The sequence below is a fragment of the Pongo pygmaeus genome, chromosome 4 (genome assembly GCF_028885625.2).
Source record: "Pongo pygmaeus isolate AG05252 chromosome 4, NHGRI_mPonPyg2-v2.0_pri, whole genome shotgun sequence".
NCBI classification, from domain to species: Eukaryota; Metazoa; Chordata; class Mammalia; order Primates; family Hominidae; genus Pongo; species Pongo pygmaeus.
Genome location: NC_072377.2, coordinates 126,711,707 through 126,736,463, shown reverse-complemented (window position 1 = coordinate 126,736,463; position 24,757 = coordinate 126,711,707). Strand labels below are relative to the sequence as shown.

The following is a 24,757-nucleotide window of genomic DNA, read 5'->3' as shown; positions in this document are numbered from 1 at the left end:
TGTTCTCAGAGTCTGAAATAAAGTAATGCATTTTCCTAAAAGCCTGGCCAGCTCTTTCAGAAAGTCTTTCTTTTCTGCCCCCTGCTTCTCCCATTGCTTGCTCTAATGTGCCTCACAGCAAAGCCCTTAAGCACAATTGCTGCCTGCTCTCCCTCCTTTCCCCACTTCACTTTTACCAAGCTCCCTCAGCCAGCAGGCTAGGGAAAGGAAAATTAAAATGGCATCAGAATGGTTTTCCTTCCAGTGCCACTGTCTGCCTTTCAGTGGTGATACTTGGATGTTTGCAGAGTCACTCGTAACTTCTCCTGCAGCGTAGCTACAGCTCTAGGTCTTGTCATATAATTCAGGGAACACTGGAGACGTCTTTTATGGCAGTACTCTTAATTCGAGGGAAATTATGTTTTGCTCTAAGTCCATGGAAATAAGTATAATCTTATGCCCTCCTTCACCTGTATCCAAACATTACAGATTTGCCAGGTATGCTTCAAGGTATATGCTCTGGGGCTGTTGCCAGTGACTTGTTTCATTACACATGGATTTTCTTCTCTTTCCCCCTCATTTCTGTTATTTAGTGAGATGAGGAGAAATGTACCTTTACTCCACCATGTGTAAATAGAAGTCTTTATAAAAATTTTTGTAAAAATATAAAAAGATGCTGATGGTTGACTGTTAAGTGGGAAAACGCAAGATACAAAATAATATATCCAGGATGACACATCATTATGATATCAAATACATAAAGAAAGAAAACACACCAAAATGTTAAATCATTGTCTGGAGTTGGAGAATGATTTAAAATTTTCCTATTGATGCATCTTTGCATCTTTCAAGTTTTTTATGTGTTTTCAGTCAACAAGTATCACATTCTAATCAGCCAACATTGTTTACAAAAAAACACATTCATGTGGCAGCACTCCCTATTTAGGATTGTTTACTAAGTGCAGGCTTGTGTCTGTACACTTACTCATTCAACAAATATTTACTGAATTTCTGCTATGGGCCAGGCACTGTGCTAGGTTTGATGAATATATCAGTAATCAAAAAGAAAATCTTGCATGTACCGTCTAATATTCTGGTGGGGGAGATTGACAATAGGCAAACAAATAAACATGACATGTTAAGTTAGGGTAAGTACTATGATGAAAAAATAATGCAAAGTGAAGTTACAGAGAATGATATGGGATTAAGTGGAGACATTAAATGTGCTGAGTCTGGCTTGCCCCTTCCACCATGTGAGGACACAGAAGAAGGCAGCAGCTACGAACTAGAAAGTGGGCCCTCACCTGACATGAGATCTGCTGGTGCCTTGATCTTGGACTTCCTAGCCTCTAACAAATATGAGAAATAATTTTCTGTTATTTACAAGCTACACAGATTATGGTATTTTGTTATAGTAGCCTGAAAAAGCTAGGATGGTCATTAAATCAGTGAATATATATTTTTTTATTTCTTAAGTAATTCTCCATAAGGACACAATATTTGTACCTTGAAAATATGTAGAGACTAATTATATCTTCTGAACTTCTGGGAAACAGTGTATTTTTAAGGAGTCTTTCTGTTAAGGTGCTTGACTAAGTAGCTAAAATAGTGAATAGCAAAAGGGACTGCTTAATGAACATTTAAAATCCAATGAACTTGAGATTTCACATCACACAGGAATTAACTAGGGACCATATTTTTAATAAATTGTGTGCATCATATCAGGCGTCCCCAATCCCTGGGCCATGGACTGATATCAGTTTGAGTCCTGTTAGGAACCAGGCTGCACAGGAGAAGGTGAACAGCAGTGAGCAAGCAAAGCTTCCTCTGTGTTTACACCTGTTCCCCACTGCTGGCATTACTGCCTGAGCGCCACCTCCCATCAGATCAGCAGTGGCATTAGATTCTCATAGGAGCAAGAACCCTATTGCAAACTGCACATATGAGGGATCTAGGTTGTGCGCTCCTTATGAGACTCTAATGTCTGATGATCTGTCAGTGTCTCCCATCAACCCCCCCACAACCACCACCGATGGGACCATCTAGTTGCAGGAAAACAATCTCAGGGCTTCCACTGGCTCTACATTATGATGAGTTGTACAATTATTTCATTATATATTACAATGTAATAATAATAGAAATAAAGTGTACAATAAATGTAATGCTCTTGAATCATCCTGAAACTATCCCCTCCCCCAACTATGGAAAAATTGTCTTCCATGAGAGCAGTCCCTGGTGCCAAAAAGGTTAGGGACTGCTGAATTAAATGATGGCTTACTACCAACATTTGTTCATCTCAGTAAATTTTTTCATGAATCGTATGGGAAAACCAAAGGCACTTAGACTGTACCCTAACAACACAAAGTTCCTTTAAGTAAATTTTAGTATGCAAAATTGTATTTTTCATATAAAACTAGGCAAATTTTCTGTTATAACACATCTACAAGACCTGAAAGCCAGGTGAAAATATAAGTTGAAGTACAAATGCCGTAACTGCTCACTTTCTCACTATTGCTAAGAAATGAAGTTGTACACGGAGATAAGCCCATACTTCATTGAGTGCTTGCTATATCCCACACTGTTATAGTGGCACATGCTTTTCTTTTTTCATTTAATCGTTAAAACAAAGAAGGCATCTCCATTTTGGAGGTTAAGCAATTTGCCCCCATCTTATAGCTAGCAAATGACAGAGCTAGAATTCAAATCAGGTGCTCTAATCCCAGGGTCCACACTTTTAACCGTTATTCTCCATTGACAACTCCTAAGCTTATGATGACTCCACTTGAAGTTCTATTTTGATGAGAGGAATTCTAAAATACATATTTCCATATTTACTTGAAAACTGCTTTTGAATCTAACTTAATAATTTGTATGTACCTTTATAATTTTAAATATCTATTTTTAAAAGCCATGTTATTTTACTCTCTCGTGATATATCTGCTTTTGGACACATAAGCTGTTTCTGCTCCTCTAATCTTATTAAGTTTTTTGCACCAAAGTTATTCAGATTTGTAAGTTAAAGTAAGTTCCTCAGTGAGTTCTAACAAACACATGCTGGGCTGTCTTTTCATTTATCTATCTATCCATTCAATACCTTTATGAATTACTATAATACATTTTCTTCACTTGATTTCTATTTCCCCTACCCTACTGGAAATGGGGATGGAAAGGAGACAATAAAGTTGAGAACAATTTAACAACTAAATAAGGCAAGACTTTTTGAGTGTTTCAATATTGGGAGATACCGGGAGGTTCAAGAAAGGGAGTATTATGAATAATTAACCTCTTTTAAATTCTCATTTGTTTTCCTGAAATAATCCTGATTGAACTCCCTGTAATAAATGTTGTACTCAAATCTTTTTTTTTTTTTTTTTGCCACATTACCTCTCCAAAGCATAGATTGATTTCTTCTCCTTTAAAGGAAATAATGTATGTAAATAAATTAGCACCTTGTCTGGTGTATAATAAGTGCTTAGCAAACACTATTATTTTTGCTATAATTCTGTGCCAGACATGAAGCAAGCATAGAAAATGTGGCAGACATGAATGAAACATGGTGCCTGGCATTGAGGAGCCTGCAGTCTAGTTGAGACAGAGAAGAGTAGAAAATTTATCACCATACAATTGTGGAAACACTTTACCCCAACTTGAGTAGGGGCAGAGGTTAAGAGAAATGAGTTGACAGGGTAAGAAGCATGGCAACAGGAACAGGAACAGGAAAATACCCAGAAGACTAACAAACTTTGGAAATTTTAGGAATCTTAAAGTTATTCAATAAGGCTAGAAAAGGGTAAGGGACTGGCCATGGGTCCCATGAAGCTGGACAAGTGGGCAAGGCTCAAATCATAAGGGCTTAAATGTCATGCTAAGTGTTTTAGGATTTTATACTAAAGCAAGTGAGGACTTACTAGAAATTTACTAGCAAAATCACTGATGTGATCAATTTGAGAAAGATCAATGTGTTAACGGTGCAAGAACTGATCAGAAAGGTGTAGAATTCAGTTAAGATGTTGCTGCAGTAATTGAAAGAGAAAATAATGACAATCCAAAAAAAAAAGATACTACTAGAAATAGGGATGGAAAGGAGACAATAATATTCAGAACAATTTAACAAATAAGTAAGCCAAGAATTGTTGAGTGTTTAGATATTGGAAAATATTGAGAGGGTTCAAGAGAAGGGAGTATTTATGGATAATTTTTTGAAAGCTGGGGCTATTCACCAAACTGGGAAATTTGGACAGAGCAAAGATTTTTGAAGGGAAGGTAATGAGTTTACTGTGCGGTGCAGACTTTGCAAGAGCTGATAAACATCAAAATGCTGATGGCCAGAAGACAAAGAGGATCTCTAGCCCAGGACTAGAAATACAAATTTGGAAGTCACCAACACAGGTGATAGTATAAACCTTGAGAATGAGTGACATAATCTATGTAGGATTATTTATTAATCACATTCATTGAAAAAGATATATAAGCTTTCTCTTACTGCAATGGGAAACAGATCAAGACTTGGCTCGAACTATCCTTTTAACATTATCTTCTGATACTCTGTACCACACGTCTTACTGTGAAGTCACATCAAAATACTTATATCTAGTTTCCCAAGTTCTGTCTAATCCCAACACTGTCCCCTAAATTTTCTGCCTAGTGAATACCCACTTGGCCTTTAACTCTAAATCACATGAGACTTTTCCTGTGATGCCTTTGAAAATCTAACCATCTTCCTCCCCATTCCACATGGAGATCATAGTTCCCTCTCTCCTTCTGACTATAGCACTTGGCACATGCCTCTACTACTGATATACAAATGTTTCTTCTCCACCAGACAGAAATTTCCTAGAAGAAAAAGACTGCATACACACAAAGAAATGTACCTATATAAGTCCGTTTTCACACTGCTGTAAGTACTACCTGAGACTGGGTACCTTATAAAGGGAAGAGGTTTAATTGACTCACAGTTCCACATGACTGGGAAGGCCTCAGGAAACTTATAATCATGGTGGAAGGCAAAAGGGAAGCAAGTACCTTCTTCACAGGGTGACAGGAGAGAGAAAGAGCTCAGGGGCAACTGCCACTTTTAAACCACCAGATCTCGTGTGGACTCCCTCACTATTATGAGAACAACATGGGGGATACTGCCCCTATGATCCAGTCACCTCCTACCAGGTCCCTCCCTTGACATGTAGGGATTACAATTCAAGATGAGATTTGGGTGGGGACACAGAGCCAAACCATACAGTACCAGAGCATATTTATAGAATGACTGCCTGAAATAATGTGTCCTCCATCTGCAAACATCATCAATTACTCTAAAGAACCTATGCCTACTTCTGTTTGGCAAGCAGCCAAGGAAGGTTCTTGGGTATAATGTGATATTTCCAGTATGATCAATTAAGAACTTTATTACCACATTACTGGTACTCATGTCAACACAACTGATGTGGTGAAAACAGCGAAATCATTTAGAATAGTAATGACTATGAATACACTAGTTCTTCTCAGTAAAAACTGGACTTTATTTCACTTGAGGCAAAAAATAAAAAGAAATGAAATCTAAACAGAAGTAGAGGTCTGGAACAAACAAAAGGAGATTTCACTTGGATCAACTGGGAGATCATTACGGTACTTTGATCTAGTATCTCCTCCAGAAAGGATAATTCAAAGGCAATACATACATACATACATAATACATACATACATACATAATACATACATACATACATACATAGTTGAGAAAGTTTATATATGTTAAGTGTCCACTCTATGAAAGCATTTTCTTTGTAAAGACAGAAGGCAGGACTTCCACCTGGAGTTGACCTTAAATAAGATGTTTATAAAAGTGAGAGGGAGACCCAAATGTTTAAATGAAAATAATTCCTTCTAGAAGCATGAGCTCTTCTGGCAACAAGATATTTGTTTTTGTCTACTCATCTGCTTACACAGAAGGGACAATCTATAAATCCTTATTTGGGCTGACATCAAAAGACTTTGGAAATTGCTATTCCTCCCTTGACTCTACTTAATTGTAAAAAAAAAAAAAAAAAAAAAAAAAAAGGAGACATTTCTGAAGTTCCCTTTCTCTCTATTCTATAAGAGAATACTTGGACAATTTTTCCAAGGCAGTGAAAGATACACTCACGAGGTTTGAAATTTCAATAACTATGACAAATTTATTATCAAATGGAAAGAAGTTGTAGTAGTATGTTTTGTTTTTCAAGACAACCACTACTTCTTTAGGGAATATGTTGGTTTTCATTCTTGAAAAACAGGTTAATGAGTGTACTATAAGTTATAGATGAGATGACTCTAAATATCACAGAGTGACCTACTTTATGTGGCTTATGAATGAGAGCTCTAAGACACAAGTCAGACAAATGTGTATGAGTAGAAAAACCTACTACACAAGCATTAGAATGCTGGTCTCCTATTCAGTGTTGCTTATAAACAGATCTACCCTCAAGAGCCTACCAGAAATTCATTCCTAAGGATCATCTGTCTTGAAACTACCAGGAGGATATAAATGTGAAAATGCTTAGCCTCAGCCCTTACAGTAATTAAGTTGAAGATGCTGAGCCGTCAATATTTCACCCCAATTATTATTCAGTGGTCACAAATAGAGTTTATTAGTTTCAGCATACCCAATTATCCCAATTAGGTTATGTTTTAATTTACTCAACTTTGAAGTTGCAACTTTCTCTTCCAGACATGTTGTAACCATGTACGCTGTGCAAAGAAACAAGGTAGGAAACCCTCACTTCACTTTTTAGTTCTGCCACTGAAGCACTGTGTGACCTTAGCCCTTGACCTTTGTTTCATTTTTCCCCATCTTTAACACTTGCAAGGTAATAGACTTCTTCTCACTTAAAAAATTAAAGAATGCAAAAATATTGAGAACAATATTTTGTAAAAAAATAAAAAACCTAATGATGACAATAATCCTCTGTTGAATGCATAGTAAGAGCTAATAGTTATACTAAATTACTGATAAATCATGCCATTCTTATAGTGTCCTCTGAGATGGGTAATCACTGTGTCAGTCAGGTTCTCCAAAGAAAATAGATGGCATACTGAAATGCAATTTGAGAGTTGTTTAGTAAAAAGGGCATTTGCAAAGCTGTGGCCAAGGTTTAGAGAAACTACAAGCAATGATGTAGTACCCTGAGCTAGTAAGACTAAAAGGGAGCAGTTATCAGCTTGAAGTTGCTTGGGGAGGGCACAGTTACTAGGACCCAGGGAACAGCCGTAGGGAGACAGCTGCCTGTAAGCACATGTGCCTTGCAGTAGGGAGAGGTGATCTGGTAAGGTGGGAGCCCAGGGAATAAAATACCCAAACCTCTCCCTCCCTACCTGTTTGTTCATCTTTTGCTGATCCACCCCACTGGCCAAACCCAACTGGAAGCCAGAGAACAAGGGAGCCTGCTGATTGGATTCCATAAGGCTGGCCAGCCATCTTATCACACAGAGCAGGTGGAGAAAGGGATAATGGATCTGATATCCACTATTCTTATTTTATCCCAAGTGTCTCAAACTTGCCTTGAATAAATGAGATAATCAATAGATATTTGTTGATTAAAAAAAAGAAGGGAAGAAACCATATCAAAATACTGAGGGGTTCAATAAGCTGTTCCAAATCACACAGAGTAAGCCGCTGAGCCAGGCCTTGCTCTGAGGTTCAAGCCCATGCTCATGATCAGTTATTACATTATTCTGCCTCCTTTCCACCACCTCGATCCCATGTCATTTCTATGCTGCAGGTGTTTTGGGAGATAGGGGGAATGACTAGAATACCCTTAAGAAACTTGTAATCCATGTGCCAGTTTTATCTTACTTTTCCATCTCATTATTGTCAAAGCTACAAATTCCCTTCTAGAATCAAATGTTCTGTAACGGCAGGTCTTAAACATCTTACAATTCCATCACCAATTACTACTAGTGGCTAAGCAGTGAAACCTTCCATCACATGGCATTTTGCCTACTTGTTTGACAGCACCGTGCCTCAGATGGATGTTCTGAGTGTAAATAACAGGTAACACGATATCTTTTGTGAAACAAGCCCCTAACCTCTATTAGCTGCAATGGAATAAGCCTTAAAGCTTATATTAGGAACACATTTACTTGTTAGACATGTTGAAGGATTCATTTATTCCACAGACATATATTGATCATACAATACATACCAGACACCGTGATAGATACTCGTATACATTGAGAAAACAATTCATACCAAAATCAACAACTGGCTTTCTACAGGAATTAGTCAATAATTAGCCACAGGGCGAGAAAAAGTGTGTTAATTACTGAGAGGTCATGAGCACGCATGCTGGAGTAGAGTGGTGATCCTGGTCCCCAGCAGGACCCTTCCCTAATTCTATCCAGGTTGTTCTAAGCTTGGATGTAGGATATAATTTCACAATAAGCACAAGTCATCCTACTCCTGATTTTGTTCCTTGAGACAATTAAGTATTCCGCTATTTTTTCCATCTCTTAGGAAGGACCCTGCTTTGAAATACCAGTCCCTTTGTGCAAGGGCCTGCCTCAAATAGATGAAATAGAAATTTTTCCCTGTGGATTTTTTCTTAGTCCTGTTTTTGAGCTTGGGGAGGCCACTCTTTCACACCGGGTCCTGACTGAAATAGCACACAGCAATCTTTCATCTTTTTCAGGGACAAGGCAAGTGAACTGACATGTAGCTACTCCCTTTCATGCTGTGTAAGAATCATCTTTGTATTTTTAATAACTGTTGTATGATGTGTCATGCAACAAGGTTTGCCAAAGCAGGGAGGGGATTGGAGGGGGGAGGAGAAAGAAAAGTAAAGCAGAGTTGGTTTCCTACATGCACATTTTAATAATTTTGGAAAACCATCAACCTGGATCGAATTTCTGTACTAATTTGACAGCTTCCCACTAATGGCAGGAGTGCAAAGCCATCAATTAGCCTCATGACAATTAGATTTTAAAGAACTCTCTATTTTCTTGGTAACTCTAACAAATAGAAAACTTCATTTCACTGAAAACTCAAATACTCACACTTCGTGATGCTTATTTTATCCAGGAGTTCTAGGTAAGACCACTTTTTCAAATATCCTCTGAACGTTGACTTACGTGCACACACCTGTGCTTCCATTGGCAACAAAAGCTTTGAATGCACAGGACTTCCACTGCATGAAATGCATTTACATACATTACATAAGAGAGAAGCAATGAGCAAGTCTGTTGCTGGGAGAGGCTCACATCCTTCTCACCAAATCAATCTGTAACTTTCAAATAGCTCTGCTGTATTTCCTAGCAACAGGAGTAAACACTGTACTATATCCAGTGCCCAAGATTTGTAACCACGTTAATCTGTGAGTACTCAACTTAATTAAAGATTAGACTTTTAAATTGTATTTTTAGTGCACAACAGTACTGCTAAATTATGATTATCAGTGGCTAAGTGTGCTTATGTCTGCAGAACGTGGGGAATGAAAATGAATCACTTATTTTCATCTTGATATGACTGCTCTTCTCTGAGGCGCTGTTGCCCAAGTTCATGGGCCTTGGAGTTCATTGGAATTCTATGGTTAAAACACAGCTTGGAGACCTCATTTATGAAAATTCTTTTAAACCTTTCACCACTTCGACAAATCCAGTCCAAGTTCACTGAGCCAATTCAAAAGTAGCTCTCAGCCTTTTTATAGGTTTTCAATTACACCAACACAGAACACCAGAGCCGTCATCTTTGAAGAAATATATTTTAGTTGCAAAGAGGCACGAATTCTTTTTTAAGAATCCCAAATGAAAGCAGCATTCCCAAAACTGTAGCCAACAGATGCAAAACTCTATTTTGAAGTGTCCTTGTCTTACTAAAGACAAGATCATCAAATTACTTAAACATGGCTAATGTTTAGTTATCTGCTATAGAATGTATGCTATTATTTTTAAGATTTTACTTTGCGGAAATATTGGCAAGCTACCTCACCCTCAAACTGTTCCAAATATCTTTTTCGAGGAATTGTTTAAAACATTTTCTAGACTTCATTCATCCTCCTAAAACATAGTGTGTGACAGCAGGATTTATTTTTCCTGTATGCATTCAGAAACAAAAACTCAAAGCAGGTCAATGAGCTCTCCAGGTTGAAACTGGTAATCAATGGTAAAACCTGAGGTTAGACCTTATTCAACTTTCCAGTCCAATGTACTCTTTAAGTGGGCCTGAGGTAACCGTGCTGTTTTCTGAGATAAAAATCCCTTTTAAAAATGTTTATATGACTTAATAGATCAAACATATTTCCCTCCATTTTCAAACTTTGAATTTATTTGAATATGTGGTTAGTATGGTTTTATGGAAGTACCAATCTTTTAGATTGGGTTATATGAATTATTTTAAGTGACACTTATCTTTGGGGGTAAAGTAGATAAGCTAACATGCACATTAGTTGGTTAGAAGCACTTCCAAAATTTAAATACTGCATGTGCAAAGGCAAATTGACATAGGATATAAATCTCCAGTTCTCTCAGAGGGAGTAGTGATGACTCTAAAACCACTGGAAACAGAAAGTTCATCGTGATGACTCTAACAGCTCCCTGATGCAGGCTACTCTTCTCTTGTATATTTAATGTTCTATATGTCAGTTGGCCTTGTTTGCAATCTCAAGAGGAGGCTTGTTCACTGGACAAGTTTTTGTTTTTGTGTTTGGTCTGTCCTGTTTTTTGTTGTTTTTTTTTTCCATGCTGTTGAATAAGACTTATGATTTCACATACTAGGCTGCTTATAAGTTCTTCTAGTATTTGATATTAAAAGAGGTGAAACAAAAACTAAACAAGGTGTATACAGTCTCAATACAATTCTAGGTTAGAAGCCTAGATGTGTGACTAGAGATGCCTAATGTCCATTCAATCTGACTCCAATGTGATTCTGCAGCACTGGACAAAGATGGGATATTGAAACAAGAGCCCCTGAGATGGGGGAACAGAGCCAGGGAGCAGGGGTTGGACAGGTGAGCCTCCATATACCAAGCCCTTCAACTCCTGGGGTTACAGTTATCCCTCCTTTGTTCATTAATGATTCACCATGTACCCACTGCCAACGGTGGGCTTTCTAAACACTGCACTCTACACGAGGGATAGAAAGATGACAAAGACATATTCCCTTCCCTCAAGAGCCCAGGTTTGAGAAAACAACCTTGTGAACCTTCTACTGGAGCAGCAGTAAAGATCTGAGCTAAGTGTCGAGGGAGGCTGAGGAGGTGGTCGCTAAGTCTGTCTTAGGCATCCCAGGGTCTCCTCAGAGTCCAAGCCTGTAGTCCACTGCAGGGGTGACCAGCCACCTGTGGCCACATTGGAATGTGGCCATTCTGAATTGAGGTAAGTAAAAACATACACCAAATTTTAAAGATGTAATATGGGAAAAAAAGAATGTAAGGTACTTGGTTAATGATTTTTTATATGGATTACATATGGAAATGCTACCATTTTGGCTATATTGGGTAAGATATATTATTAAAATTGATGTCACCTGTTCCCTTTTACTTTTTTAAGCGCACCTGCTATAAAATATGAAATTGCCTGCATGGCTCCCATTTATGGATCCTATTACATTTCTATCTGCCAGTGCAGGTTGGTGCTTCAGGAGAAAACCTCGGGAGGCGGTCTCAGGGCAAGAGGGTGAGAGGGGGAAATGCCTATGGAATGAGAAAGAGACAACAGGGGGACCGACCCATCAAGGGCTACAAAGAGGGTGAATTTGCTTTCTGAGTTGTGCTTGCCTGCCGGACTCCTTTGCAGCAAGAGAGACCAGAACATAAAGGCCACGATAACATCTCAAATAAATTAGAAGCAGCTTGTGGTTTATAGGGAGCAATGCTCTACTGGGGACCAGACCAACCAGTTACCCCTGTCTTCACCCCATCTGTGGTTAAGTCATTTGGTCACTGTTGCCTTCTCATCTGCAAAGGGGGGACTGAGATTAACTGCTTGGCCTGCATATCCCCCTGACTCTGTCAACTAAGTTTTCGGAAACCTGAAGCACTCTAAACATCCTGGGGGAAGAAAGGGCTAGAGAAACATACAATGTTTTGTGACCAGAGTTTTTAAGCTGAAAAGAACGAAGAAACTTGAATAGAATAAATTCTTGATACTTCCTTTTTCATAAAACTTACCACACTTTATTTCAATTATTTATTAGCCCCCTTCCTAGCTAGATATAAGCTAGCTATAAATACCATGAGCTCAGGACCCACATCTGTCTGCTCACTGCTGTGACCGCAACTTAGAGGACAGAGCCCAGAATACAGGCCTCAATAAATATCTGTGGAAGAGGGGTCACATGGAGAATTTGCAGTCATTTTTGCTGTTGAGCATCTGTTAAGTTAAAGTTTCCAAGTGTGCAAACTGTACTCGGAAATGAGTAAGAAGTAGAAACTTACCTAGAGATGATCAAACCAGTAGTGCTGTCACTCTAATGATGTTATCTGTCCTACTATGAAAACATTGTCACAGGTGAAGGAGGAGAGTGAGCTGAGACCTTCCCAGCCCTCGACTGCTCTTGCACTGGACACATTCCAGGAAGCTCTTGTGGCAGAAGCAGCCACTTAACTTACTTTCAACAAGAGAAGCTGAAGGCTGAGGGAAGTCAGGACCATCAGAGGATCCAAATTTCAGTGGCACAAGTCTTACGCTTCACTTGGTTGCATGAATGAGTGCGGAAGCAGCATGAAGTAGTGGTGATACAAACCTGGGTTCTGTGTTTAGTTCTATTCTCAGTACTTGCCCAGTGGGAGACTCTAAGGTCCCTCTCTGAACCTCGTTCTCCTCCATGGCTTAAAACTGGACTCATAATGCATGGCTTAGCTATAATGTACCTTTCAAAAAGAGCTGGCATCCGGTAAACACTGAATAAATGGTTACATGTCAAACACAGTAAACATTCAACAATGGCTAATATCTTCCTTCTGCATCAGCTTTTAAAACAGATTTTTTAACCTGGAGTCCAAGGAGTCGCAGGAAATCCACATATGAGATTCAATGTATCCTTGAAATCCCTAAAATTAAATACAAAGCCAGGTATGTGTGCACATCTTTTCTCTTCAAGGAAAAAATCCATAGCTTTCATATGATGCTCTTAAGGCTCTCAGACTGAAAACAGTTTAAGAACTATTGAGCTTCTGTGGCTTCCAAAGTGTTTAGCTCCTTCTATTTATCTATGGAATAGCTCTGTGGATGACTCTCAAAACCAAGCTTTTCTGTGCCTCCTCAAGAGGCCTGCATTTTATATGCAGCAGTACAACTTCCTTCCATAAGACGCTTTTATTTTCTGGCAGCAGCAGTATCACAGGAAGATGATTGGAATTTATAAGTAAGAAACTGATCTTAGTTTCAACAATAGTACTGGAGCCCTTACCTCTTTAAACACATCTTTTTTCCATAGTTTTTTTTTTTTTTATAGGATTGATGACCAAAGAAGGCAGCTATAATGTTTTATTCTCAAGATGATGGTTACTCATCTTAGAAGAACAACAACAACAACAAAAACATAACAGATGAATGGGAAGAGCCCAATCAAAGCTTTATTCTACTCCTCAACAACTCAGGTGAGTGTCTGGCTGCTTGGCAGTCGCCAAGAAGAAGGAGCTTAGTGGCAGACAAACTGCTTCAAATCTATAAATCTTTGTTTCCTCATCTGTTAAAAAAAAAGAAAAAGATGATAACAGTGACACCTCCTTCCTAGGGCTGCTGTGAGAACTAAATAAGAAAGTAATTGTAAGGCGTCTTGTAAGTACTCAAAACAGAATGCCTCGTAAATATTAATTATTAAATATCCTCTCTGATGATAGGGGGAAAGTGATACCTTATCTGGTCTCTGACCCATAGATTTTAGCCTGGAGATTTACTCTAGGTTACTGATATTTTCCAGCCTCCTCCTTAAGGTTGTTATTAGTGACCAAGTAATAAGTATATAAACCATTGGGAAAACTGTTGAAAAAGTGTCTGAGCAGCAGCTTCAAAGAGAATCTGTCTTCATGTTCCAGTATCCTAAGAGGCAAATGTGAAAATCAATTTAAAGGAAATAGAATATACCTAAAGAAAGTCACCTGAAAAAATGAAAGATGAATGACTCAACGCACACTTTTCTTTCATTTATTTAAACATTTTTGAGATACATGGTGGGCAAGGCACTGTACTGAGCACAGGATGTGCAAAGATAAGGAAGTCCAGCTCTCAAGACATTTAGTCTACAGAGGGAGACAGACATGTATATCCAAGGCCATACGTACCACAGGATAAAGTGTGATGTGGGGAGAGGCTGGGAGGGGATGTTCAGCAGAGGCTTCTTGAAAAAGCAACACTTGAGATGAGTTTGGAAGGATAAGTAAACATTTAATAGTTCATAGTTTGAGAAAAAAGAAACAATATTCCACAGAGACAACAGCCCATGTAAAAGCACATGCAATGAAGCATTTAAGCATGGGGATAATATGGGCAGCTAGAAGAAGGCGTTGCTGAACATACCAGCACCTACCCATCCCCTGCACCCACAGGAGGAGGCAGGACTCACCTCAGAGAGAATCTTGGAATTCATGGTAGGAGCTTGTACTTTTCTCCAGGACTATGACAAGGTTTGGAATGGTTCTTAGCAGGGAGTTATATAATTCAATTTTAACTATTCTTTAGAAAGAGCAAGCAGGCAGCGGTGAGGAGGATGGATTGAAAGCTGAGAGACTGAAGGCAGCATTTGTAGAGGTGACTTGGGAAGAGTGAAACATGAAAGGAAGTGGAGCAGGAGGTCTTGGTTACTGATTAGGTGGAGGAAGAAAGGGAGAAGGTCAGATCGAGATCATTCCCAGGTCTCTGGCTTGGGGATGTAGTGAGAGGATGATATGCCTGTCAGGGAAAACAGGTGTTATAGTATTTAACAGATATCTGCTGTTTCTGCATGCACAGCATCTCCTATCTCTTCTTTTCAATATTTCCTTTCAAAAACTACCCCTTCCCTGCTCTCAGGTTATATGGTTTAGAAGAGTTTTGCTGACTAGTCTCCCATGTACTTCCTTCACTCCCATACACTCCTTCCCACCTGCCGTCACACATACCACTCTCCCCTTCCAAAAGCCTCCAGGACTGGGCTCATAATCAAAGCTGAGTCAAGTGGCATGGTCCAAATCTCTGGCCATAGGGTCTGGTTCAAGCATACGCATGTGATCTAATTAAAGTTAATCCTGAATTCTCTTTTTCTCAGGAGTTAAGCCTAAAGCTGCAGATGAAAATTTTGCCACCATGAAGAAAAGAGGAAATCAGAATTGGATTCTTTCTGAACTTTTCCTTTACAATAGCCAGTATATGCCCTTTCCTACTTGAGCAAATATAAACTGGGTTTCTGGGATTTGCAACCAAGTGTCCTGACAAACACAAGGATGAAAGACACCTGTGTCTCCATAAAGAAAAAATAGTTTATTTTTATGAGTGGTGGATTTAAAAAACCTACATTACTGTGACAAGAGTACCTTAAAACATTTAAGTCTACAAAAGGCACTTAGGGACTTTATAGCAAACTCTACACTTAATAATGAAAAGCCAGACCAGATCGTTTTAAAAAACGTTACTGCACGAGATAATGGCACATCCACTCGTTCAATTAACATTTATTGAGTGTCTTCAGGGGTTTTAGACTTGTGCAATAAAAATGATAAAAACCTATTCTTTGGTTTGAGCTGGTCCATCCAAGGTCGTTCCATAAAGAGCAGCTGTGTATGCTGTTCAGACTAATTGTGTGAAGTTGGAGAGGCCAGGTGTTTCAATCTGGCCCAGCAGCTGCACTTTGTGGTAAGGGCACCACCTGAATTTCAGTCTGGCCATAAAATGAGGCTGATGAAACAGTACCTTGCATGAGCTTTTAGGTGAATGGCAGAACAGAACATGTTTAGAATTCTTCTCCCTTCTAATAAAACATCCATTAACGTTTATGAAGGAGTCTGGATGAGGCATTGTGCCAGACCGTCTTTTATTTTCCATAAGAAAATTCCACCACAAGCATGGGTTCAACTGTTATTCATGCATCTACACTCTATGGAAATATGCCTAAGTTGTCACCTCCTGCCTTCTTACCTCTTGCTTCCCCATGGCTAGGCCGAAATAAATCTTCAAGTGTTCATCTGTGGTGAGCATTTGTTGGTCTTATCACCCTATTTCCATCTCCACTTCTGATAGCAGTGCTCCAGTGTCCTTTAAGGGTGAATCTACCCACTTTGCATTGTGTGCTGACCTGGTGTGGCTGTCAGTCAGTGCTACTGGCTCAGGAGTGTGCATGCCACTCAAATTAAGTCAAAGGTGTTCTCTTGCCTGGTATGCTTAGTTTAAGGGAAGAGCACTCTAAGGGCAGACCTTCAGCTGTGCCTTGGAGAAAGAACATCAGTTCTACTCCCCAGGTAATTTCTGTTTCCATCCTGAGAGTAGTGGTTCTGACTTCCCTTTGACATATTAGGGAATCCCTGAGGTTGTATTTTGTTTTCTGTTGATATACACATAAAGAAACTTAACTATATACAATAGTGCACTGTGATTTAAACACTAAACAATAGCTAACATTCACAGCCTACTCTGCAGCTTATAAAGTACTTTCACATTCAATTTATCTCTTTTAATCAACATTTCTGGAACTGAATTTTTCTCCTCCCCCCAAATAAATCACTTATTGATTTTTCTATTTCTTACAAAAGCACAATCATTCTTTCAGTCACTTAAGTTTTTTTAAATCTCAGAATGATTTCGACTTTTTGCTTTTACTAACCCCCTATAATCAGTCACCTCATCTTAATATGGGATCTCCCAGATCGACCCCTTTCCAATTTTCCTGCCTCCATTTTTGTCAAAACCATCAACTTTCAACAACGCTCAGCTCACCCTGCCACCAGCCTCCTGTGTCCAAACCATCCCAACACCACTGTCAGAAGGATATGACTAAAATTTTATTATCATTGTGTCATACTTCCTCTACCTGGGGTTTATAGAAAAAAATTGTAGGACAATGATTTACTGGACAATTCCTTAACCTAAATCCTGGGCTATTGCTAAGCAGGCTCCAATATGCTCTCCTAACATATTATTTTCAGCAGAAAACATCTGCTAGACACAAGTATCCTCAAAAATGTAGCAGATCACAAAAACTGGCTCTAATTTTTTGCAGCTCCTTCTCAGCATAAGTGGACTCTTTCTATACCCCTTGAATCTGGGGTAACCTTCCGACTTGATATGGCTAATGGGAGAGTAGCTAATGTGATTCAAGGTGAGGCTTTAAAGTTGTTTTTGCATTGCAGGTTGTTCTTTTGCTGCTCTTACAACACTGTTTGATTTGCCATGTAAAGAAGCTGAGGGGAGTGTGCTGGAGAATGGGAGGTACATCCCAGCCACTTGATATGTTACCCTGGCCAACAGTCTGATAACTGCCAGACACATAAGTAAAGCCATTCACAATTATACCACCAGCAGACTGAAGATGTCTGAGGGAACCTAACTAAGAATAGCAGAAGAACCGTCTCACTGAGCCCAGCTCAAATTGCTGACCACCAAAATCATGAGCTATAGTAGCAATTTTAAGTAACTGCATTTTGTGGGGATTTGTTATACAGCAATGAATAACTGATATAACATTCAAGCTACTTTGATCACTCTCTCCTCAGAATTCCTTTTCAATTACTATTTAGCATGTTAGGCGCACTCAATTATGAAATGTGTTCTTCGATGTTTTGTATCATTTAATTTTCCATGGGTCCTATTTCCTATGAAAATGTTCCTTGTGAAAAGACTATGCATTTTAAATTGCTATATTACAAATAAGCACAAAGTAAATGCACAATAACTATTTAGGAATCAATTAGTACTTTCCCAGGGCTCAGCTAACAGTCTTATCAATTAAAAATTATTTTAACACATATTTTGATCAATTTCAAAAATGTAAAAAACCGATAAGATGCAAACCATAAAATATAAAATCTAGTTACCTAATCTATAAAGTGAAAAATCATGCATAGTACATATGATACTAGCAAACAAGTTATTGATTTATTTTCCATAAATAACTTGCTGCAAGTGAATCTGCATATAAATCAAATGGGCACAAGGAAATAAGTATATAAGGGTAAAAGTTTCACAGAAGCAACTATTTGATTTTCACCAGGATATCATTTTTCTCCCAAGACACATATTTCTCCTATGTGGTTTGCAACTGTAACCTGACAAACTGCCAAAAACAAAGCTCCTATTCTAAGAGTGTTACTGAGTCTCTTGTTGCTATTCAATTAGATTTTGCATTTAAAAGAGAAATTCCCTTGTGTTTCCTATAATGATGCACCTGCTCCTTGGGAGAGTTCCTCTTTTGACAAGAAATGCCTTAAATCTGGCAAGAAAAACAGCTCCAGGCTTTTTCTGATAATATCAAAGATCATTTGTTTGTATTAGATGTTTGTGTGGGTTTCCCTTAAGAGCAGTAAAGTACTGCTACAATTTCTTCCAAAACAATAGCACGCACAAAGTTTCTTGGCTTGCATTTCCACTGTACACCTGCACCAGAACAACTGTCTGGAATTAGCAAAGTTGTGACAGAGTAGACAGAGAAATGCATTTGGTTTAGTCACTTCCTTTTGGATATCAACAAATGGTAACCGTCAAATTCATGAATGCAGCATCATTTCAAATCTACTATCTGTAACTTTTCTTCATGAAATGCTTGCTACGGAGAAAATGAAATTTATATTCAAAATTATACCTCTTCTTTTCAAAATCCCATGCTATATTTTATTTCTAACTGAGGTGTCCAAAAGATCCTTAAAACAAGCACCATCTTTTACTTTCTGATTCCAGACCTGTTAATGCATACATATTTAGTTATGGGTAATCCTCAGTTAATACTCCCTTTCCAGAGAGACTTCCGCGATCAGTACCAAAATACTGCACCTTCCAAATAGTCTTGAGGACTCCTTAAAGTTGTCTCCTTGTACTCTAACCATGCTGAATGTAATTTAACATTGAGATGCATCAGAAACAGTCAATAGACTTTCTCTCCCAGATGTGTACACATTAGTATACTGCTTTCCTACACCTTTTTCTTTGCTTTTTAAATTTTCAATATGTACAAATGAAATACAGATTTCAACCCATTCCCAATTGGGATGTCTGCTCCATAAAAGAAAAATAGGTTTTTCCCTTCCTACAGATTCAGCAACTAAAGTAGTGCTTGAAAATTACGTGTTTAGAGTGACACCTTGGAGAACTGACATACTCTGCACACATGTAATCCTCATAAACCTCCCCAGACAGCCCTTATTTCATTTTGCAAACTGCACCCTGGCCAGGCTCCACGGCACGTGGTGTGTGGCGAGACTGTCCTGCAGCAGTTCTCCCGTCCTCCGGGCTCTTTGATGGGCACTTGTCAGTAACAGCCAAGAGGAATCCGATCCTGCCTTCAGCAAGTGAAAAGGGGCACCGACAGTAATGCTTCCTTAATTAACTTTCCCAAGGAAAGCGACGTTCCCACAGGAAAAAACAACACGTTTCCCCCCTCCTAGCGGTCCATTGAAAATGAGCAACAATGCTGTTGCCTTTTTGTTTCCTAAGACTTTCTTCGCTGCAAGCAGTAGCGTGTTCCTCAAAGAATGCTAGTATTTCCTGTGGAAACTGTATGGCTGCCAGTAATGGCTCATAATTTTCCCTCTTTTCTTTTCGTAAAAATGAAATAAACAAAATGTGGCCTTTGACAATAGCTAAAATTGGGTTCACCCCACTTACCACCTGCAGATGAAACTCATCGCCAAGAGACAAGGCCAAGAGAGAAACATTCCCTCTGAAATCCACGCGGACCAGCCTGGGATGCAGGACAGCACTAGAGGGAGGCTGGCGGAGCCCGGGCTGGACAGGGCAGTCGGGGAGCTGGTGCTGATGAGCGAGGGGCGGCAGCAACACCAGACGTCCCTCTTCTACAGCTATTATTACCGTTGTTAGTACTGTCGCTATTACTATTACTTCGCCCCTCCTTATCTCAGCTCTTCCGAGCCGCGGAACTGCCCATCCCTGCCTGCGATAAGATCTCGGGTGACAGCAAGAATAAGAACCACATGAGGCGGGCAAATGAAAAGAACAATCCTTTGGAAACCGAGGCGGGGGTTGTTTCCCCCTTTCCCCAGTAAAGCAGCCGCTGCCGCCACCACTGTTACTATAGAGACCTCCCCCCCAAACCCTTTCTGCAGAGGCGCCTCTGCTGCCCGGAGCAGCCGAGACTCGCGGCACAAAGGGGGCCCGGGGCTTGGGGAGCACGGGGCGACACCCGCCGGGGTCGCCTGGTGCAAACTTGGAAAGGCTGAGCCGCCGGTTCCCCGCCTCCCGCTTCCCCGCGGCGTCCGCTTGGGACCTGGACTCACCCGGGGCGCCCGGCGCGCCGGCGGCTCAGGAGCGCGAAGGGACTGACTGACCGACGGACGGACCGCAGCGGCGGGAGCAGAACAGCCTCAGTTGAAGCAGGCGGGCGGCGGAGGCGCTGCCGCGGCCCCGCTACGTCACAATGCGGCCCGGCCGCGGGCGCCGCTCCCCGGGCCCCCCAACGGGCGCGCGCGGGCGGGGGCAGCCTGGGCGGCCGCGGCCCGGAGCCGGGGCGGGGGGACGCGGAACGCGGCTCTGGCGCCCGGCCGGGGACGGGGGCGCGGCCACCACTGCCACGGCCGAGGCTGCCGGGGCCGCCGCGCCCTCAGGCTGAGCTGCGCCCCTGCAGCCGCCCCCCGGCCAGCGAGCCCCGCTCGGCCTGACTGACAGCCACCCTCCCCGCGGCGCCCCGGGCTCAGCCCACGCCCCTCCCTCGCGCCTTCCTCACCAGGGATCCCCCGGCCTGCCCGCCGGCTCCTGTCCACGAACCTGCTCTTTCTTTACCTTTTGCTCTTTTTACCTCAACTGCCTTGCTTTTCCCCAACTGGGGCTCTCCTCTCCTCCTCGCCTACTTTTTGTCCCCGCTTCCCACTTTTCTCCTCCTGCCCCCCACCTCCTTCCTTGCTTCTTGGCCTCTCCCCCTGGAAATCGCCCCCTCACCGTGATCCAAGCGTTAACCGCTGCCATCTCATTGGTCCCCAGACCATTCCAGGGTTCCAGCATAAACCGGGAGAAGAGACTCGGGAAGGCGGGGAACGGAAGGTGGGCATGGCCCTGGGAAACTCATGTCTGAGAAGCCTTTTGGCAGAGTGTTTTGCGTTGGCACGGAGTCTTCACCCCCACCCCTCCCCCCGAAGCTTGCCCACCCCTGAGGACGTGGCCAAGGAGAGGAGGGCAAGGGTGGCTTTGCCTGCCTGCCTGGAATGTTCTGTGCTCAAGTGTGGGTGGATGGAGAAGCTGTTGGGCTGAAATAAAGACTTTTTAATTCAACGACGTTTCAATGTACCAATGGCCCTACAGTAATATTAACTTTACTTTTATTGTCTCTTAATTGTTGAGGGATTGGGGGTGGGAGCCTGCTGGATGAGGCGTCAGCAACGCCTGCAGTGGTGACTACTTCTTTCCTTATTTCCGAAATGAAGTCAGGGGTTGTGGAAGCATTTATGGTAACCTTGGCTCACGACTGTCTCGCTGTTGCCCTCTGGAAAGCTTTAAGTGGTCTTTGAGAAATCTCTTTCCCAGGCGAGACGACTTGGAGAAGTTCACTCAGCAAAGCCATTGAGGACCACACTCTTGTTCCAGGGTATGGCTGCTTGCCTGATGCTGCCCCAGAGAAAAGCATGAGGAAGTAAGTCTTGGTCAGTTTAGAGGCATCCTCATTCCCATGCCAGTTCCAGAGGACAAGAGCGGCGCCAAGATCCTAGGACACCCGGCACTATCTGAGTAGTGGCAATGGGGATGTGTAATCTTGTTACAACAAAAAAGGATGGCTCTGGTTGTTTAAAGCTGGGGTTTCCTGGGTAACTAGCCTAAGACTGCCTGCAGTCTTTGTGGAATCCACAGTGTACTAGGAGGGCATAGCCGGAGTAATGCTTGCCCTGGACCTGTTCGGACCAGGACCATGGTCATTGAAATGACGACTAACTTGAATGCCAGCAGAAGACATTTCACATGCGTCTAATTCCATTTCCTACTGAAAACCTAAATTTCTTTCTCCGCTTTTGACATAAACAGCCAAGAGCATGTCCCGCGGTGTTGTAATTTGTTTATTGTAATTTATCGTGTGTAAGTCTTAAGTACATACATGGAAAGTGGCTTCACAATTTTAAAAATACACATTATCCCCCAGTAGAAAATATAAAATTGGATGACATCATGTGGCACTAAAAATACTTGAAAATATTGGGTTTAATTTGTTCACATCTGGTTAAAATAAAACTGCCTTTTTTTTTTTTTGCCTAGTGTAAACTTTGAGAAAAGCACATCTTGCTTTCATCCAGTAGATATGGATGGGATTGGTGTCACCCTTGACATGATCTACAGAGAACATACTTCATTTCCATTCTCTTAAATATTTTGACACCCTGTTTTCTGAAAATCAGATTTTAATTTATTTGAAGGAATCATTTATTGAAGAATTGTAAATGGTCATCTCCTTCCAACTGTCCTAAATATTCATTAGCTCTGGTCGAGCCAGGTGTTAATTCAGCATAAATGATTCAACAAGAAGGGGTCTGATAGTGCTGTATGTACAGAAAGTGGGTTGTCCTGGGAAATAAAGTTTCCCATTTTTGCATAGCCAAGGGAATAGCATGCCACAGTGTAAAAGAGCAATCTTTTGAGTTGTTGTTTTGGATATTTTCCTCTATTTTTTATAGTTCTTTTGTTATGTTTTTTTGGTTTCTAACATGTTTTTGATTACATATTTAGCATTGTTTCCATGTGATTGTTTTTACAGTGTGATTTAAATCTAGGCTTATATACACTTTCCCACATAGGCTGTGTGTTTGCTTTCCTTTGGACTGTTTATTGGTTTGCTTCTCCTGTGCATACTCTTGCCAAATTCGAACTACAAATTGATATACCAAACTGTGGAAGTAGTCCTTATGTTGCTTCTTACTGACAACCAGTTTCTGGCATTCGGTTTTCTAATCAAGCAGCTGCCTCTATGGGCTAGTTATTCCCAAGACGTGGCTTAGCAGCCCAGCCACTGGCTCATTTACCGTTTTTTAGGATGCCCCACCCATGCCTGCCACAGCACAGGGTGTACTCCTCTTAAAGCACTTAGCATACTTCTGTTTCTTGTCTGTTTCTTATCCCCTTCTATTCAATTGTCAGTTCCCATCATGATGACAGGGCATACATATTACTCATATTTGGATCCTCAACACTGAACACATTTTTATACTCAAGAGTTAGCTACTGAAAATAATTAGTACAAAAATGCATTTCACTCTGTATATCATCTGCCAAAGAGCTGCCAGTGATTTGTTCACTTAATTATTACAATTAAACATCTGTCTCCTCTATCCTTTTACCCAATTTCTATAAATATATCTTTATTGTGCTACAAAAATTGGATAAAACTACCATAACACTACTGATGATCAAATAGAAAAAAAGTTCCTTATTTTTTCTATTTTTAAAGTGTAGATTTGACTTAACCATCCAAATCTGTGGTAAAAGCTCAGATTTTTTATTCTTATTGATGAGTCTGCATCATTCCGATTCTGGCTGGGAACTATAATTGGTCAGATCAGGCTGCTCTTTTATTCTGGAGCTGAGTTTTATTTGCTTGGCTCCCACTGTATATATGTAATTATAAGTTATTTATATCAAGAATCAGACTAAATATTTATGCAAATTTGATTATATCAGTCAGGATAGGTTAGGTTGTGCTACAGTGACAAACAATCCCATAACAACAACCCCAAACTTCCATAGATTAATAAAAATGTATTCCTCGCTCCCACTGTACAACAGTTGCACATGGGCTGCATCTTTGCTTCATGCCTTTCTCACTTTAAGACTCCAGCCCAAGCCAGGTATAGTGGCCCATGCCTGCAGTCTCAGCACTTTGAGAGGCCAAGGCAGAAGGATACCTTGAAGCCAGGAGTTTGAGGTTACAGTGAGCTATGATTCCTCTACTGTACTCCAGCTTGTGAGACAGGGTGAGACCTCATCCACCCCCCGCCAAAAAAAAAAAAAAAAAAAAAGATTGCAGCCCAATGGAGGAGCCACTAACAACAATATTGCTGGTAATTCTAGATAGAGAAATATATCCCTCCATATTTTATGCTAGGAATTAAATGCTTCAGCTCAGAAGTTAACACAAATCACTTCTGCTCACAGCTCATTGGCCTGAACTAATTGTGTGGCTCGACCAAATCACAAGAAGACAAAGAAGTGCAATTCTTACAATATTAGAATAATCCTAGAATATTTGGTAATAATTAGAATATTTGGTAAATAATCCTTAGAATATTTGGTAAATAATAATATGAGGAAATATGAACATATTACACTTCACTGTAGATATTATAAAACATGAGAAAATTCTCTGGGTATTTTATATAAAAGCCAGAGAGCTTAAGTATAAAAATGGATGCTGAAGAGAAGTATAAATTCTATAGTAGTTTTAATTTCGTAAATAACTGCAGAAAGAAAAAGAGTAAAGAACTGTGGACTTTGATGAAGAATGATTAGGAACCCAGTTTTTGAACATTTTTGAGTTTTACAAGGAAAGAAATCATTATAGAAAAACACGGAGTTACCTAGTTTTCTAGCAGGTTTTAGGTCACGCTAACATTTTCTTCCCACCTCCTTTTCCCTGAACGTACCTCCTTTATCTTTTTCTTTAGGCCAGGGCACATCTTTCTTGCCCTGTGCGTCCTTGTGT

At 40.5% G+C, this 24,757-nt stretch overlaps 1 protein-coding gene across 7 annotated transcripts in view; it reads right to left on the bottom strand.

Moving 5' to 3' along the window:
• SNCAIP (synuclein alpha interacting protein) overlaps positions 1–21,168 on the bottom strand; it is a 152,242-nt gene extending 131,074 nt beyond the window's left edge. For 2 of the 7 annotated variants that reach the window (XM_054489355.2, XM_063665169.1), the window contains exon 1: positions 20,361–20,784. The gene's annotated coding sequence lies outside the window, so the exon portion shown is untranslated. The other 5 variants (XM_063665164.1, XM_063665166.1, XM_063665168.1 and 2 more) reach the window with 5 other exon arrangements.
• Between the last annotated feature and the right edge of the window lie 3,589 nt (positions 21,169–24,757).